The sequence below is a fragment of the Berghia stephanieae genome, chromosome 11 (genome assembly GCF_034508935.2).
Source record: "Berghia stephanieae isolate SIO BIC M18660-M18661 chromosome 11, UCSD_Bste_1.3, whole genome shotgun sequence".
NCBI lineage: Eukaryota > Metazoa > Mollusca > Gastropoda > Nudibranchia > Aeolidiidae > Berghia > Berghia stephanieae.
In genome coordinates, this window is record NC_088370.1 from 26,989,855 (window position 1) to 27,009,209 (window position 19,355).

At 37.2% G+C, this 19,355-nt stretch overlaps 2 protein-coding genes across 6 annotated transcripts in view; both read left to right on the forward strand.

The window, feature by feature from the left end:
* Positions 1-19,355, forward strand: part of LOC144957267 (sialin-like) — a 57,721-nt gene that overhangs the window by 25,788 nt on the left and 12,578 nt on the right. The window contains exon 12 of one of the 5 annotated variants that reach the window (XM_078888360.1): positions 1-24. This exon is cut by the window's left edge and continues 749 nt beyond it. The exons of the other annotated variants lie outside the window; for them this stretch is intronic. The gene's annotated coding sequence lies outside the window, so the exon portion shown is untranslated. Of the gene's footprint in view, positions 25-19,355 lie in introns of those variants that run through there. 5 annotated transcript variants of the gene reach the window in all.
* LOC144957268 (mRNA turnover protein 4 homolog) overlaps positions 7,703-19,355 on the forward strand; it is a 524,240-nt gene continuing 512,587 nt past the window's right edge. Inside the window, exon 1 of the mRNA XM_078888362.1 lies at positions 7,703-7,803. The gene's annotated coding sequence lies outside the window, so the exon portion shown is untranslated. The remainder of the gene's footprint in view (positions 7,804-19,355) is intronic.

Below are 19,355 nucleotides of genomic sequence, written 5' to 3' on the forward strand. Positions count from 1 at the left end.
GAGAGAGAGAGAGAGAGAGAGAGAGAGAGAATAAGAATAACTCCAATCTATTGTACAAAAAATATTTCCTCTTGTACTTAACTGTGATGAACGTAAAGCTATTTCAAACTTGTGAAATTGTTAAAGTTGTTGATTCACACATGAAAGAATTTCTATACCATCATTGTGCAGCAATGTGGTCTTGCGGTATGACACTAGCTTTCAGATCAGATGGTCCTGGGTTCGCGCCTCGCCCGCAGCGCATAGTTGAGTCCTTGGAAAAGGGGTTTACCTCACATTCTCTCACTGTTCTCAAGTGTAAAACGAGTACCTGGTCGTTAACAGCTTTGTCTGTAAGAAAAAAAAAGTTGTAATACCGCCTTACATGCGTCATATCTCGTTTTATATGTTCCGTGTTACTGTTGTTGGTCAGTGACCCTTGGTAAAGCGTTTTGAGCACGTTTAGTGGAAGTTGGGCTATATTAAAGTTCAAATTTGTAAAGCGCATAGAGCACGATATCGTTATGGTTATGCCCTATAGAAATGCTATTAATTATCATTATAATAAATATGTGATTAATCCTCTCAAAACGGTATTATTTTGTAGGGGTAGACATTTTTAAAAAATTAGACCAAAGGAGCTGGAGATTATCCCGGTTTCTATAGCGTATAACGGACAACAGCAATTGCTTGCTGGTCTTTGGATATGACTAATACATAGAGGTGTCTAAATGAGTCAATAAAATGGTGATAAAGATAAAGGGAGTAAATCTGACTCATGAATGAACAACACAAAACAAACGACGTTTCGGCCTTTGGCCTTTTTCAAGTAAACAATATATATATATATATATATATATATATATATATATATATATATATATATATAAAAATATATATATATATATATATATATATATATATATATATATATATATATATATATATATATTAGATTGTCATATTAATATAGGCGAAAATTTTCGCCTATATTATTATGATAATCTAATATAAATATATATGTATTTTGTGTTTACTTGAAAAAAGCCAAGAGGGAAGATGGGGATGAAGAGCTGTTACCTCAAGTTCAGCCCAATAATAAAATACCGGATTCAAACGATAGGTGACATAATGGAGTATTTTTCCCTACTCTTTCTTGTGTATTCCATTCCTATTCCTATCCTAAAGACTCATTTTATATTTACAGCCTGACTAGCAATATTATGACCATGGTGAAAATAACATTATTGATTTTATATGTTTTTTTTGTTGATGAAAAAGTAGGGAACGGAAATTGGTGTAAGACAACGTGTACTCATTTGCAGGTCTGGTAACCTAAATATGTTATGGGCTCATCGTTTTACTTGTAATACTCTCAAGCCAACGAAACATAATACTTACTGTCCATTACAAGTGTAGTGACGCAAGTCAATGACTGAGTTTGGTTATCAGATCTGAAAATATGTGCACCTTGGTGTAAGACAAAAATCTGAAAAAACAAACAAAACAAAAAACAAAGCATGTGTGCATGTGGCAGTGATAAACAAATCTTAAAGAATAATACGAAAAAAAGGGAATTAAATGGGACCTGTACCAGCTTATGCAAGGGATATAACTGCGTATATTATGGGAGGTATAAGTTAGTATAAGACGGTTGCTTCCCTTGATGTCTTTGCAACAATGAACTATTGTTTTTTAAATTTTATTTATATTTTTTTTTTCACCATTATTGATCATTGAGGTGATCAATGATGATGATGATGATGATGATGATGATGATGATGATGATGATGATGATGATGATGATGATGATGACATTTTATTCATCTAGTTATCCGAGACTGAGATGATGATATCGAGACATGAAACTTGGGGAGTAATTCCGTTTGTGGGTCAGTCCAAGCCATTTAGGTAAACACAGCATTTGAATAATGATGGTACGAGTTTAAGTGAAACACACACCATTTATGTCCGCCATATCAATCGTTTCAATAGATAGTATGCGCTTGGCTAAGGAGCTCACAACAATGCCATCCAGAAATATAACGAACCGACACATAAAACTCTGTGTAACCATGAACTTTTATAGATAGTATGCGTTTGGCTCAGAAACTCACAACATTGCCATCCGGGAGTATAACGGACCAACACACAAAACTATGTGTAACATTGAACTTTTATAACCTGGTTAATAAAGTCTAGTGGGAATTACTCATAAACGCGGATGACAAGAACCAATAACAAAGACCAGAGTGACGTCATCTTCATTCTATCTATAACGGACCAACACACACAACTATGTGTAACCTTGAACGTTAATGGTCTGGTTAATACAGTTTAGTGAGATTTACTCATAAACGCGGATGACAAAAATCAATAACAAAGACCCAAGATGAAGACGTCATCTTCATACTATCTATTGTTTTAAATAACCAACTATGCTTGTCCGAGCGCGTGAGAAGTGTCACAAAATTGGGATTAGCTAAAAAAAAACTCGCAACATCGCCAGCCGGAATTTAACATACCAACACACAAAATTATGTGTAACGTTGAACGTTATAGTCTGATAAATTATATGATAAAGTGAGAAATAATCATAAAAATGGCTGGCTAAAAACAATAACAAAGAGCTGAGTGACGTCAATTTCTTTCTATCAATATTTCAGTCTCGGTAGGTAGTTCTGACGTCACGTCCACCCAGCAATGAGCAGCTTGGTTCTAAACATAGAGAATCGGTACTTTTTATTCTGCAAGCTGGCTAGAACTTTTTCACATGTCATGTGATCAGAATATATAAAAGTCAAAACATGATCAGATTTATAATATTTCTCTCCTCTGGATACACTTTTATGATCGTCGGAGAAGTATTTCATAAGGGCGTCCGCCATTGTTCCGATAGTTTAGAACCAGCTACAAAGTTACTATGCATCATTACGAGGGAAGTGACGTCACGACTATTGAAGCCAATATCTGATTATCATGCATGGATAATATTTGTCATATTCCAGGGCTCTTCGTGTTTAATAAGCATAACAAACATATTCACCATTGATGCGATGGGCTTAGATAAAATACTCACAGCACACGCCATCCGGATATAGAAGGAACGAAATTGACGTCAATGAGCTTTTTGTTTTCGCTTTTAGAGCCAGTTGGATGTTTAGTTTCCGAAATATTACTGTGATTATTATTATTATTATTATTATATTATTATTATTATTATTATTATTATTATTATTATTATTATTATTATTATTATTATTATTGGTTATTATTATTAATATGATTATTATTATTATTATTATTATTATTATTATTATTATTATTATTATTATTATTATATTATTATTTATTATTATTATTATTATTATTATTATTATTATTATTATTATTATTATTATTATTATTATTATTATTAATATATGATTATTATTATTATTATTATTATTATTATTATTTATTATTATTATTATTATTATTATTATTATTATTATTATTTATTACTATTATTATTATTATTATTATTATTAATATGATTATTATTATTATTATTATTATTATTATTATTATTATTATTATTATTATTATTATTATTATTATTATTATTTATTATTATTATTAAATGAAATAAAACTAATTACTTCTTTTTTTTTTAGGCCAAAATCAAAATAATGTGTTCTGTTTGGCCTTGTGAGTAAGAAGAGAGTATCCCCTAAAAGGCTGCATGCAGTCAGTTGTCAGTGCCATGACCTCTCAGGAAAGATAAAATTGTCGTCACTCACCACCATTTAAGATAACCCGTTCTTGACCAAGATTGGTGTACGTTTGCTGGTCCTAAACGTGTTAATGTCCCATCACTCTATTTAATCTACCCCAACTCAGCAACTGTTTTTGTTGGGAGTTATCTCCCCTTGCTGATATCGACGATGTGCTGATGTGATGGACGAGAGTGTCGAATTCGGGGGGGGGGGGGGGGGGGGGGGGGGGGGGGGGGGAAGAAAAAAAACAACAAAAAACAACTCTTTTTTTTTTTTTCATGATATAGTTCTTCCGTGCCATTAGGCTCATGAAACCGAGGTATATCCCGGAATCTATAGATAGAACGAAGATGACGTTACACTGGTCTTTGTTATTGTTTTTTTTTTTTTTTTGCCGTCCGCGTTTATGAGTAATTCTCACTAAACTGTATCAACCAGACTATAAACGTTCAAGGCTACACATAGTTTGGTGTGTTGGTCCGTTATACTTCCGGATGGCAATGTTGTGAGCTTCTTAGCCAAGTGTATACTATTATAGCGGACAATAGCAATGGCTTGCTACCCTTTGGATAAGACGCAAGTTATATGTTTGTGATGAGAATATTGGCTATTAAGCTTAACTGCTGGTCAAAATTACTTCGCGATGGTGGCGAACGAATCGGCGATCTCAAGAAGTGGGTGAGAGAGGGATCTAGAAATGACTTTGGGTTTGAAACGAATATTTTTGTGTTCGTGGATAGCTCACACGGTAGAGCCACGCTCTCACCTGCCAGGCGGAGTTGTCGTACCAATAAGGTCGCAGGTTCAAACCCCACCACCGCCGCGAAAAAATTTTTTATTCTCTATTGTCTTCTGGCACTTTTCTACTCACTTCATATCTTGTTGTTACCAACATAAGTGCCTGCTCCACTCACTTTTCTGAATTAAAAATTCACCCCATACACCGGAGCATACTCAATGTCTCAATCGTTTCTATGTTATATGTTTGTGATGAGAATATTGGCTATTAAGCTTAACTGCTGGTCAAAATTACTTCGCGATGGTGGCGAACGAATCGGCGATCTCAAGAAGTGGGTGAGAGAGGGATCTAGAAATGACTTTGGGTTTGAAACGAATATTTTTGTGTTCGTGGATAGCTCACACGGTAGAGCCACGCTCTCACCTGCCAGGCGGAGTTGTCGTACCAATAAGGTCGCAGGTTCAAACCCCACCACCGCCGCGAAAAAAAATTTTTTATTCTCTATTGTCTTCTGGCACTTTTCTACTCACTTCATATCTTGTTGTTACCAACATAAGTGCCTGCTCCACTCACTTTTCTGAATTAAAAATTCACCCCATACACCGGAGCATACTCAATGTCTCAATCGTTTCTATGTTATATGTTTGTGATGAGAATATTGGCTATTAAGCTTAACTGCTGGTCAAAATTACTTCGCGATGGTGGCGAACGAATCGGCGATCTCAAGAAGTGGGTGAGAGAGGGATCTAGAAATGACTTTGGGTTTGAAACGAATATTTTTGTGTTCGTGGATAGCTCACACGGTAGAGCCACTCTCTCACCTGCCAGGCGGAGTTGTCGTACCAATAAGGTCGCAGGTTCAACCCCACCACCGCCGCGAAAAAATTTTTTATTCTCTATTGTCTTCTGGCACTTTTCTACTCACTTCATATCTTGTTGTTACCAACATAGTGCCTGCTCCACTCACTTTTCTGAATTAAAAATTCACCCCATACACCGGAGCATACTCAATGTCTCAATCGTTTCTATGTTATATGTTTGTGATGAGAATATTGGCTATTAAGCTTAACTGCTGGTCAAAATTACTTCGCGATGGTGGCGAACGAATCGGCGATCTCAAGAAGTGGGTGAGAGAGGGATCTAGAAATGACTTTGGGTTTGAAACGAATATTTTTGTGTTCGTGGATAGCTCACACGGTAGAGCCACGCTCTCACCTGCCAGGCGGAGTTGTCGTACCAATAAGGTCGCAGGTTCAAACCCCACCACCGCCGCGAAAAATTTTTTTATTCTCTATTGTCTTCTGGCACTTTTCTACTCACTTCATATCTTGTAAGTCTATCGTAAAGTACTTTCCACCAGATCATCCGGACCCAGCTATCCAATAACTGCTGGGTGGACAGGGAGATCAGATAATAAAATCTCAATTTTCCCCGGGATCAACCTCGGTCCTTTTTGGTGTGAAGCGAGTGCTTTACCGACTGAGCCATCGGGACCTGCGACTGAAGCCAAAGGTCATAGTTAAAGATTATTAATGCGCATTTTGCATAATAATAAATGGCATTTATATAGCGTTATACACCGTTGTCACAGGCTCTAAGCACTTTATAGTGATATAAAACAAAACATATTACAGTAAGACAAGTTTGATGGAAAAGTTTGATGGAAACGTGATACGAATTCAATTTAACAACAACAAAATATGATAGATAGTATTGCATCATTATGACGTAAACATATAAAACTTTAAGCGAGATTTGAATATCGCAGTTCATTCACTGACAACCTGATCAATCATTCCATGTGAATGGTGATCGGGCGCTTAGTTGAGTCCTTGTTAAAGGCTCTTTACTCACATTCTCTCACCGTACTTGGGTGTTAAATGAGTACCTGGTCGTTAACAACTTTATATCTGTCGGGAAAAAAATAGTAATTGGTATTTATCGCCAAACAGGCGTCATATTTCATCCTACATGTTAAGTGTTGCTGTTGGCTAGGCGGGACAACTTGTAAAGCGCTTGGAGCACGTTTAGTGGATATTGCGCTTTACACATGTAATGACCTCCTTAGCCAAGCGCATACTATATATATATATATATATATATATATATATATATATATATATATATATATATATATATATAGCAAACGTGCTCAAAGCGCATGGGATCCCAGCCTACAGCAACACTTAAATAACATGGAGGACGAGACAAGGCGCCTGTCAGGTGATATTACAAAATTTGTTTTCCGACAAAGTGTACATCTGAGTGTGGTGAGAGATTGTGGGTAAAGAGCATGTTCCAAAGAGCTCACCGTTAAGGGGAAGGGGAAGGAGGTAGGGGGAAGGGGGAGAACCTTGGTTCTATTGGTTAAAAGGCGAGTGTCATACACAGCCGTATTATTATGTAACATGTACCTTCAAAGCAAAGAGAGAAAAAGTCTACAGACACCATATTATTATTATTATTATTATTATTATTATTATTTATTATTTTATTAATTATGATTATTATTTATTATTATTTATTATTATTATTATTATTATTATTATTATTATTATTAATTATTATTATCATTATCATTATTATTATTATTAAATTTTATTATTATTATTATTATTATTATTATTATTATTATTATATTATTATTATTATTATTATTATTATTATCGTCATCATGACGTAGTTATACAACCTGACTCCAGTGGGCATCCAACACTCGAACCCATCAATTCTACACACGTTCCGTTCCGAGCCAAGGCAATCACCGTCATTTAACACACTCATTCGTATTAATTAAACCCTATGATGATAACACAGATAGGCTCGTATCAAGAATAAAGTGCATTAATTTGCGCCCCGAGTGACTCCGGCCATCTCCGCCCGAAAACCCCAAGACCTCCGTCCATTACTGGAGAAGTCCCATCATGCCGAAGCAAAGGCGTAGGTACTTAGCTAGCTCTGCCTCGACTCGAGGTACTGGCTGGTGTTGAATTACGTGATTCTCTCCCCTTCTTTGGAACTTCTTATCTTCGATTATCTCCCTTGCACGGTGCCTTCGGTCATAACCTTATCGCCGGGGCCATTATCCTTAGTTGTTTTATCTGTACTTATGTTTGCTTTGCTTTGTCGCTTCATTGGTCTTTGGGGAGCTCGGAACGCGATGGTGTTATGATTCAGAAAAGTGAGTGGAGCAGGCACTTATGTTGGTAACAACAAGATATGAAGTGAATAGAAAAGTGCCAGAAGACAATAGAGAATAAAAATTTTTCGCGGCGGTGGTGGGGTTTGAACCTGCGACCTTATTGGTACGACAACTCCGCCTGGCAGGTGAGAGCGTGGCTCTACCGTGTGAGCTATCCACGAACACAAAAATATTCGTTTCAAACTCAAAGTCATTACTAGATCCTCTCTCACCCACTTCTTGAGACCGCCGATTCGTTCGTACACCACCATCGCGAATAATTTTGACCAGCAGTTAAGCTTAATAGCCAATATTCTCAACACAAACATATAACATAGAAACGATTGAGACATTGAGTATGCTCCGGTGTATGGGGTGAATTTTTAATTCAGAAAGTGAGTGGAGCAGGCACTTATGTTGGTAACAACAAGATATGAAGTGAATAGAAAAGTGCCAGAAGACAATAGAGAATAAAAATTTTTTTTTTTTTAATAATAAATTTTTATTCTCTATTGTCTTCTGGCACTTTTCTATTCACTTCATATCTTGTTGTTACCAACATAAGTGCCTGCTCCACTCACTTTTCTGAATTAAAAATTCACCCCATACACCGGAGCATACTCAATGTCTCAATCGTTTCTATGTTATATGTTTGTGTTGAGAATATTGGCTATTAAGCTTAACTGCTGGTCAAAATTATTCGCGATGGTGGTGTACGAACGAATCGGCGGTCTCAAGAAGTGGGTGAGAGAGGGATCTAGTAATGACTTTGAGTTTGAAACGAATATTTTTGTGTTCGTGGATAGCTCACACGGTAGAGCCACGCTCTCACCTGCCAGGCGGAGTTGTCGTACCAATAAGGTCGCAGGTTCAAACCCCACCACCGCCGCGAAAAATTTTTATTCTCTATTGTCTTCTGGCACTTTTCTATTCACTTCATATCTTGATGGTGTTATGAGGAACTTTTGAAGGCAGGAGGAGATATAAATGGAATAGAATGGTGGGGGGGGGGGGGAGGTGAAGGAAGAGGAGGAGGAGGTGAAAGAAGAAGAGGTGAAGGAGGAGGAGGAAGAGGAGGAGGAGGATGAGGAGGAGGAGGAGGCAGATGTTGTGATAGTGGACGTTGTCATGGAGAAAGAGGGAACTTAAGGGCAAGGAGGAGGAAAATGTATGGAGAGGGTGCTGGGTGTTGTTTCCACATTTGACAAAATATGATTTTTGTAACCATACATTTTTGTGTTTTGTTGTTTGTCTCCTGATGAAGGCCAAGGGCCGAAACGTTATTTGTTTTGTGTTGTTCCCTTATATATGAGTCAAATTTACTCCCTTTTTTTTTCTCTCCGTCTTATTCGCTCATTTAGGCACCTCTAGTTTTTAATAAAATCGCCACCATCTTGGCAAAAACTTATAAACCTTGGACTTCGCAAAGTCCAAGATTTTGGGAGTTTTTACCAAGGTGGGAGTTATTCTAATCGATCAGTTTTTGAAGGCCAAAAATTTAGATTACGTGTTGTTTTTGTAACGACTCAGGGTTAGACTATAATGTTATTTCAATTTAAGTATAATTAATGATATGGAAAATTGACAACAAATACATATTGAGACAATCCAGGACGGAGTTATTTTGTAACTAACTCAATACACAAACAACGTCTTGCGATGTTTCTAAGGAACAAAAAGTGCTATACGTTCACGCAGTCAACATTCACACTCACATGCAAAACATGCACAACACAAGATGCGTACCGCGATAGATAGTTCGAATATGACGTCACTCAGGTCTTTGTTATTGTTTTTTTTGCCATCCACGTTTATGAGTAATGCTCACTGAACTGTATTACCCTGACTATAAACGTTCATGGATACACACAGTTTTGTGTGTTGGTCCGTTATATTTCGGGATGGCAATGTTATGAACTTCTTAGCCAAGTGCATACTATCTATAGATAGAATGCGCTTGGCCAAGGAGTTCACAACATTGCCATCCCGAAGTATAACGGACCAACACACAAACTCTGTGTGTATCCATGAACGTTTGTAGTCAGGGTAATTTTTTAATTCAGAAAAGTGAGTGGAGCAGGCACTTATGTTGGTAACAACAAGATATGAAGTGAATAGAAAAGTGCCAGAAGACAATAGAGAATAAAAATTTTTTCGCGGCGGTGGTGGGGTTTGAACCTGCGACCTTATTGGTACGACAACTCCGCCTGGCAGGTGAGAGCGTGGCTCTACCGTGTGAGCTATCCACGAACACAAAAATATTCGTTTCAAACTCAAAGTCATTACTAGATCCCTCTCTCACCCACTTCTTGAGACCGCCGATTCGTTCGTACACCACCTTCGCGAATAATTTTGACCAGCAGTTAAGCTTAATAGCCAATATTCTCAACACAAACATATAACATAGAAACGATTGAGACATTGAGTATGCTCCGGTGTATGGGGTGAATTTTTTAATTCAGAAAAGTGAGTGGAGCAGGCACTTATGTTGGTAACAACAAGATATGAAGTGAATAGAAAAGTGCAGAAGACAATAGAGAATAAAAATTTTTTCGCGGCGGTGGTGGGGTTTGAACCTGCGACCTTATTGGTACGACAACTCCGCCTGGCAGGTGAGAGCGTGGCTCTACCGTGTGAGCTATCCACGAACACAAAAATATTCGTTTCAAACTCAAAGTCATTACTAGATCCCTCTCTCACCCACTTCTTGAGACCGCCGATTCGTTCGTACACCACCTTCGCGAATAATTTTGACCAGCAGTTAAGCTTAATAGCCAATATTCTCAACACAAACATATAACATAGAAACGATTGAGACATTGAGTATGCTCCGGTGTATGGGGTGAATTTTTTAATTCAGAAAAGTGAGTGGAGCAGGCACTTATGTTGGTAACAACAAGATATGAAGTGAATAGAAAAGTGCCAGAAGACAATAGAGAATAAAAATTTTTTTCGCGGCGGTGGTGGGGTTTGAACCTGCGACCTTATTGGTACGACAACTCCGCCTGGCAGGTGAGAGCGTGGCTCTACCGTGTGAGCTATCCACGAACACAAAAATATTCGTTTCAAACTCAAAGTCATTACTAGATCCTCTCTCACCCACTTCTTGAGACCGCCGATTCGTTCGTACACCACCTTCGCGAATAATTTTGACCAGCAGTTAAGCTTAATAGCCAATATTCTCAACACAAACATATAACATAGAAACGATTGAGACATTGAGTATGCTCCGGTGTATGGGGTGAATTTTTTAATTCAGAAAAGTGAGTGGAGCAGGCACTTATGTTGGTAACAACAAGATATGAAGTGAATAGAAAAGTGCCAGAAGACAATAGAGAATAAAAATTTTTTTCGCGGCGGTGGTGGGGTTTGAACCTGCGACCTTATTGGTACGACAACTCCGCCTGGCAGGTGAGAGCGTGGCTCTACCGTGTGAGCTATCCACGAACACAAAAATATTCGTTTCAAACTCAAAGTCATTACTAGATCCCTCTCTCACCCACTTCTTGAGACCGCCGATTCGTTCGTACACCACCTTCGCGAATAATTTTGACCAGCAGTTAAGCTTAATAGCCAATATTCTCAACACAAACATATAACATAGAAACGATTGAGACATTGAGTATGCTCCGGTGTATGGGGTGAATTTTTTAATTCAGAAAAGTGAGTGGAGCAGGCACTTATGTTGGTAACAACAAAATTTTTATTCTCTATTGTCTTCTGGCACTTTTCTATTCACTTCATATCTTGTTGTTACCAACATAAGTGCCTGCTCCACTCACTTTTCTGAATTAAAAAATTCACCCCATACACCGGAGCATACTCAATGTCTCAATCGTTTCTATGTTATATGTTTGTGTTGAGAATATTGGCTATTAAGCTTAACTGCTGGTCAAAATTATTCGCGAAGGTGGTGTACGAACGAATCGGCGGTCTCAAGAAGTGGGTGAGAGAGGGATCTAGTAATGACTTTGAGTTTGAAACGAATATTTTTGTGTTCGTGGATAGCTCACACGGTAGAGCCACGCTCTCACCTGCCAGGCGGAGTTGTCGTACCAATAAGGTCGCAGGTTCAAACCCCACCACCGCCGCGAAAAAATTTTTATTCTCTATTGTCTTCTGGCACTTTTCTATTCACTTCATATCTTGTAGTCAGGGTAATACAGTTTAGTGAGAACAACTCACAAACGCGGATGGCAAAAACAATAATAAAGGCCTGAGTGACGTTATCTTCGAACTATCTATAAAGAACCCTAACATAATTAAACACAGCCGAAAAACTCCATTATATTTCAATACATGTTACAGTTTTGTTTTGCCGAGTAGTGCAGGATTGTCCAAACAAAGATACAAAAATCCTACACGCTAACTCTCTCCTTATAGATGACTTTCAGTATTTTCCCAATGATGGCAGCCTTACCCAGCAGCAAAATTGATTTTTTAAACAAAACACGAAATAATTTTATGTTCTTATTAATTAAACAAAGATAATTCTTCAAAGTTTGTTATGTACAAAATAAATCTGAATAAAAAAATGTATATTGTGTCGTAACAAATGTGACGATTTTCCTGTAGGTGGTAAGGAGGGGGTTAAGTGTTGATAGAATTCTTAGTAAATTAATATGCTCAACAACAACAAAAAAAAAACCCATGAAATTATGACATGCTGCTCAATGTTTGTGTTTTATGAAGCAAGCGACGGTTCATAGCGGAAACGCGTACCCTTGTGAAGAATACTGCATTAAATTGATTGTCCCTCCATCGGGTAACCTCTGTGATGTAATGGTTTGAATAATAATAATAATAATAATAATAATAATAATAATAATAATAATAATGATATTATTATTATTATTATTATTATTATTATTATTATTATTATTATTATTATTATTATTATTATTATATAATAATAATAATAATAATAATAATAATAATAATAATAATAATAATAATAATAATAATAAAGATGATGATAATAATAATAATAATAATAATAATAATGATAATAATAATAACAATAATAATAATAATTATAATAAATAATAATAATAAATAATAATAATAATAATATAATAATAATAATAATAATAATAATAATAATAATAATAATATATGATAATGATAATAATAATAATAATAATAATAATAATAATAATAATAATAATAATAATAATAATAATAATAATGCACACTTATACTTATATAGCGCCAACATCTCATGCAATAATAGCTCTAGGCGCTTTACAAAAAAAAATATATATCATAAATTAAACAATGACAACAGCTATCAGAAACAGACATATTCAATATTTAAAACGCCATCAACATAGAGATACATTTAAAATCAAGTAAAGAACTGTTTTCTCAGGTAATATGTCTTTAGCCTGCTTTTGAATGCCTCCAAGGATTCTGAGTTTCTAATACGCTTCAACAGTCGTAACGTCACTTCCCTCGTAATGACGCATAGTAACTTAGTAACTGACTCTAAACTATCGGAACAATGGCGGACGCACTTATGAAATATTTCTCCGACGAGCATAAAAGTGTATCCAGAGGAGAAAAACATTATAAATATGATCTTGTTTTGACTTTTATACATTCTTGATCACAAGACATATGAAAAGTTCTAGCCAGCATGAAGAATAAAAAGTACATATTTTCTTTGCTTAGAACCACGATGGCCGCCGTTTCTGGGCGACGTGACATCAGACTATTGAATCCAATTTCAAGAGGAAATTTATTCTAAATGGAGGGACAAATCTCACCGGTAATCAAGCGGTCTGAGGTTCGATTCCTAGTTGAGGCTGGCTGATTTTATTTTTAGGGACGGGTTTGATTTTTTTCTCTGATTTGTCTGACACACACTTTTTCGGATAAAAAACAAACAAAACAACAACAAAAGATAATACGATTCAATAGTCTGATGTCACGTCGCCCAGCAACGGCGGCCATCGTGGTTCTAAACAAAGAAAATCGGTACTTTTTATTCTTCATGCTGGCTAGAACTTTTCATGTCTTGTGATCAGAATGTGTAAAAGTCAAAACATGATCAGATCTATAATGTTTTTTCCCTCTGGATACGCTTTTTTGCTCGTCGGAGAAATCTTTCATAAGGGCGTCCGCCATTGTTCCGATAGTTTAGAGCCAGTTACTAAGTTACTATGCGTCATTACGAGGGAAGTGACGTCATGATTGCTGAAGCCTATTGTGGGCCAGAGTGACGTCAACTTCGTACTATCTATAGAGCGCAGATCATACCAAAAATAATGCTTAAATGTTCTATTGTGCGGCTATGTGGTCCAGTGGTATGACACTCGCTTTCGGATCGGAAGGTCCTGGGTTAGAGCCTCGCCTTCGGCGCATAGTTGAGTCCTTGGAAAAGGCTCTTTACTCACATTCTCTCACCGTACTCAGGTGTAAAATGTGTTCCTGGCCGTTAACAGCGTTGTCTTTGTCCGAAAAATTGTAATATAACCTAACAGGCGTCATGTTCCAACCTACATGTTAAATGTTGCTGTTGACCATGACCCCTTGTAAAGCGCTTTGAACACATTTAGTGGATATTGCTCTATATAAAGCTCAATTTTTTTTATATCATGCGGTGTTCCTTTTTTAACGAAACCCGCCGAAACCCGAAAAAGTTATGGGAAGTAGGCAGCAGTGGGGAGTGAACCTGGGACTCAGGCAAGTGTACACCATTGGGGGGAGTGAACCTGGGGCCGCTGTTTCGGCGGGTTTCGTAAAAAAAAAAAAAAGCAATTATTTTTTTACGAAACCCACCAAAACCGGACAATATCCGACATAGCTTTGGGAAGCAGGCAACAGTGGGGAGTGAATCTGAGACTTAGGAAGTGTACACCCATGGGGAGTGAACCTGAGACTATGGTTTTCGGCGGGTTTCGTAAAAATAGAAAAACCCCTATATTCTGTGCTTTCCTTATCGTCAAATCGGTCCCTGCAAGTATAGAACCGTCACGAGATTACCCCCCCCCCCCCACCCCCACCCCCCCCCACCCCACCAAAACTGGTTCGAACTTGTCCAGATTTGAAAATGCATCGCCTAGCCTAATCAGTCTGAATGGTATATTATTATTCCTGGGTCTTGTCTTGATCTTGATTTTGAACAGAATAAGGGGAGATAAGCGAAGTGTGTGGTGGGAAAACCACTTGTTTCCCTCCCCTTGGATGAAGAGCTCTTCCCTAGCCTTTGACATTGTCGTCTGGATGGCGAGTTGAAACACTCTCGTTAAAGCCAGATAAGTGGATGAACGTATGCCAGATTGACCAATATTTTAGTTCTTTATTATAAAAATTATAAAATTGAGCTTTTATATAGGGCAATATCCACTAAACGTGCTCAAAGCGCTTTACAAGGGGTCCCTGGTCAACAGCAACACTTGATATGTAGGACGAGACATGACGCCTTTTAGGCGATATTAGTATTTTTTTTCTGGACGGAAACAACGCTGTTAACGGCCAGGTACCCATTTTACACCTGAGTACGGTGAGAGAATGTGAGTAAAGAGCCTTTTCCAAGGACTCAACTATGCGCCGAGCGAGGATCGAACCCAGGACCTTCCGATCCGAAAGCGAGTGTGATACCACTCGACCACATAGCCGCATCTTTATGGAAGATGCCCGTAAATTCGAATGTGCCCGTGATAGACATGCTATTACAGACCTGACTGGAACTAGTGCGGCTATGACAATGTGGTCTTGTCGTATGACACTCGCTTTCGGATGATCGGATGGTCCTGGGTTCGAGCCTCGCCTCGCTCGGCGCATAGTTGAGTCCTTGGAAAAAGGCTATTTATTTACTCACATTCTCTCACCGACCGTACTCAGGTGACTTCTCGAAGTCCCCGGTTTGAGAGTTTTATTTTGTCAAAATGCGGGTCATTTAGATCGATCGATATTTGAAGGACGAGTTTTCTAGCCAAATTTTTACATATTATGTTTTTTTTTCAGAGTACGGCAGAGATCTAAGAGATCCTGGGAACGAATTGCTACTGGGCGAACGGGATTCAGGAAAAAAGCAGAACCCATGTTTATTGGTACCCTTGTGAGATGAGTACTCTAAAACTGAGCTATTGGTCCTGTGGATTTAGCTAAAACACTCACATCTGTCAGGCGGATGTAACGTACCAACACGCAAAACTATGTCGTGTAACCTTGAACGTTTATAGTTTGATTGATGAATTTTAGTGAGAACTTATCATAAAAATGGTTGTATAAAGACAATAACAAAGAGCTGAGTGTCGTCTATTTAGTTCCTTCTATAGGGACCCCTGTATTTCATTTGCTTGGAGAAAATTATTAATACTAGACCTTGAACTTTGACCCAATTTTTTGTAAAAGTTTAAAGATGGGGAGGGGTCGGGGGGTGGGGGGCATGCCGAGACAATACAAAAATTGAATAAGCTCTTGTATCTTGTAAATACATGCACAAAATTGAACAAAAAGCCACAAATCAAGTAACAACCCTGATCAATACTCTTGACATCATCATCATCATCAACAATATCACCTCAAAGTAAATGTTCTAATATTCGCCAGTTCATTGGTCTAAAACTCTCTTTATCTCTAATGACTTTTGAAGTGCTTTTGAGTCAATTCACGAAGTAGATGGAGCACTGTATTCTTTATCACTGACAGTCTCAACACACAGATTTTCAGACAGGCCATTCATTTTGAACAAAAAAGTTAAAGGATTTATTTTTAAAAAGTTGAAGATAACAATACAGATTTTTCTTTTATCTCAGAGGTAGACACCAGGGCTACATTAATAGGAGAGGAGGGGGAAATGGAAGATGAAGAATGAATCCAAAAATAATTTTTTTAGAATGTGTCCCACAACCTCAAATCGGCTATGTGATCTTGTGGTATGAGACTCGCTTTCAGATCGGAGGGTCCTGGGTTCGAGCCATGCTCGGCACGACATTGTTGAATCACTGGAAAATTCTCTTTACTCACATTATCTCATCGTACTCAGATTTAAAATGAGTACATGGTCGTTAACAGCGTTGTCTCTGTCAGAAATAAGTGTAATATCGCCTAGCAGGCGTCATGTCGCGTCCTACATGTTGCTGTTGACCTGGACCCTTGTACAACGCTTTTAGCACGTTTAGTGGGTATTTCTCAAGTTTTAAGTTAATTATGTCGGGATGTACTGAAATCCAAAAAGACTGGCATTTTGACGTCATTATTTGGTTTTTGCATCGCCTGGTGAGTTGTTGTTAGTAGTGCTCATGGAAACAAGTGATCCCACTGGTTGAACTATTGAATACAACTCACGATTTGTTTTCTTTTGTGGCCAAAGACTGGCATTTTGACTGTATTTTTTGGTCAGTGCTGTGTCAGGCTATACGTTAACGATGGCTACGATCAGGCCATGAGTTTCCAAAAGCGACGATCTATGTCACTCCCATGTGATACCGTTTCGAGGCAGTAGGTACAAAATCTGAAGATTGAAATCACCAGATTTGAAATTTAAAAAACCGAAAGTTGCACAAATGTGATTGTTCGTCATGTTTCAGATAACGCATATCGTGGACAAAATGATATTTATCAGTACAAAAGGAAGCATCGACAGTGGAATTCCTTTGATGGCTTAGACATGGCTATAATTATAAAACAGGCTATGATGAATTCTCAATTATCATCCGTATCTTGACTTCAATCATTTCATATGATAATCGCTATCCTGTCTCATCAACAACCACGTTGGGATTACTTCGTTTATTTACGATTTGGGGGTATCTCTTCTCTCTTCTCTCTCTCTCTCTCTCTCTCTCTCTTCTCTCTCCCTCCCTTCCTCTCCCGCTCCCAATCCCAGCCCGCAGTGGTATGGTCTTTGTTTTGTTTTGTTTTTTTTTTTTTTTCGCTGCTGTGTGGTCTAGTGGTATGGCACTCATCTTCAGATTGGAAAGGTCCAGGGTTTGAGTCCCGTCTGAGCGACGCATAGTTGAGTCCTTGGAAAAAGGCTCTTTACTCACAATCTTTCAATTATTCATATGTTAAATGAGTACATTGCCGTTAACAGCGTTGTCTTCGTCCGAAAAAAAAAGAATTAAATCATCGCCTAACAGGCGTCATGACATGTTAAATATTGCTGTTGGCTAGGGACCTATTGTATAGCGCTTTGAGCACGTTAAGTCGATATTGCGGATATAAAATTTTCCCAAGTTTTTTTTATCGGTTCGATTTTGCGAGTCCCGGGTTTTAAAAATTTTATTTCCAAGATGAGGGTTACTTAAATGGTGATCGATATTTGAAAGGCGAGTTTTCTGGCCAAATTTTCAAATGTGTCTTTCTAGAGTTTGGCGGTTAAGAGGTTCAATACAATAATTTCTTTGTTGAACTCTCTCCTTACCGATCATTTTCAGTATTTTCCCAAAAAGGCAGGCTTACCCAGCAGAAAAATTGATTTTTAAACTCAAACAACCTCTCTATAAAAAACTTTATTTCTTATTAATTAAACAAAGATCACTGTGATGTACAAAAAAAATTGAATAAGAAAAAAAGTATATTGTGTCGTAACAAATGTGACGATTTTGCTGTAGGTGGTAAGGAGAGGGTTAAGTCAACACTGTTGTCCATGCGTCGAAGGGGGGCCAATTAGAGAAGTTGATTTCGACGGCACAAAGTTGAGTCCCTGAAAAAAGACACTTTGCTCATCATTTTCTCACCACACTTAACCATATTTTTTTAAACTCAGGTGTAAGACGAGTACCTGGAGGACGAGGACAGTTGAAAGAGGGATGAAAGAGGCTGGAAAGACCATTATGGAATGAGCTGAGATGGCTGGCCAAGGACAGAGATGCCTGGAGGAACTTTGTTGGCGTCTTATTATGTCTAGGGGTTCCACCAAGGATCCAAGAGGATATGTAAGTAAGTAAATACGTAAATAGGTAAGTAAGTAGTAAGTTAGTAAGTTAGTAAGTAAGTAATTTAATTTGTATAAGTAAGTAAGTAAGTAATTAAGATAAGTAAGTAGTAAGTAAGTAAGTAAGTAAGAAGTAAGTTAGTAAGTAAGTAATTAATATGTAAGTAAGTAAGTAAGTAAGTTAGTAAATTAGTAAGTAAGTAATTAGTATGTAAGTAAGTAAGTGAGTAAGTTAGTAAAATTAGTAAGTAAGTTAGTAAGTAAGTAAGTAAGTTAGTAAGTAAGTAATTAATATGTAAGTAGTAAGTAAGTAAGTTAGTAAATTAGTAAGTAAGTAATTAAAATGTAAGTAAGTAAGTGAGTAAGTAGGTAAATAGGTAAGTAAGTAAGTAAGTAAGTAATTAAGAAGAAGTTGTAAATTAGTAAGTAATTAATTAATATGTAAGTAAGTAAGTGAGTAAGTAGGTAAATAGGTAAGTAAGTAAAGTAAGTAAGTAAGTAGTAAGTAAGTAAGTAAGTAAGTAAGTAAGTAAGACAGAGCGAGTACCAGGTCGTTAACAGTGTTTAAAATAACTCCAATCAATGTTCTACTCAAAATAACAATGTGACAAAAAAGGGGAGCAGGCCACTGGGTAAGATAAGATTGAGTCATGTAGATGTAAAGTGCAAGACAAAGAGAAAAAAAAGAAAGAAACAAAAGAAAAAAAAAAAACCCAACAAAAAAACACCACAAATACACACAACATACACACACACCAACCCCCCACACACAAAAAACCAAAAACAAAAAAAAAAAAAAAAAAAAAAAAA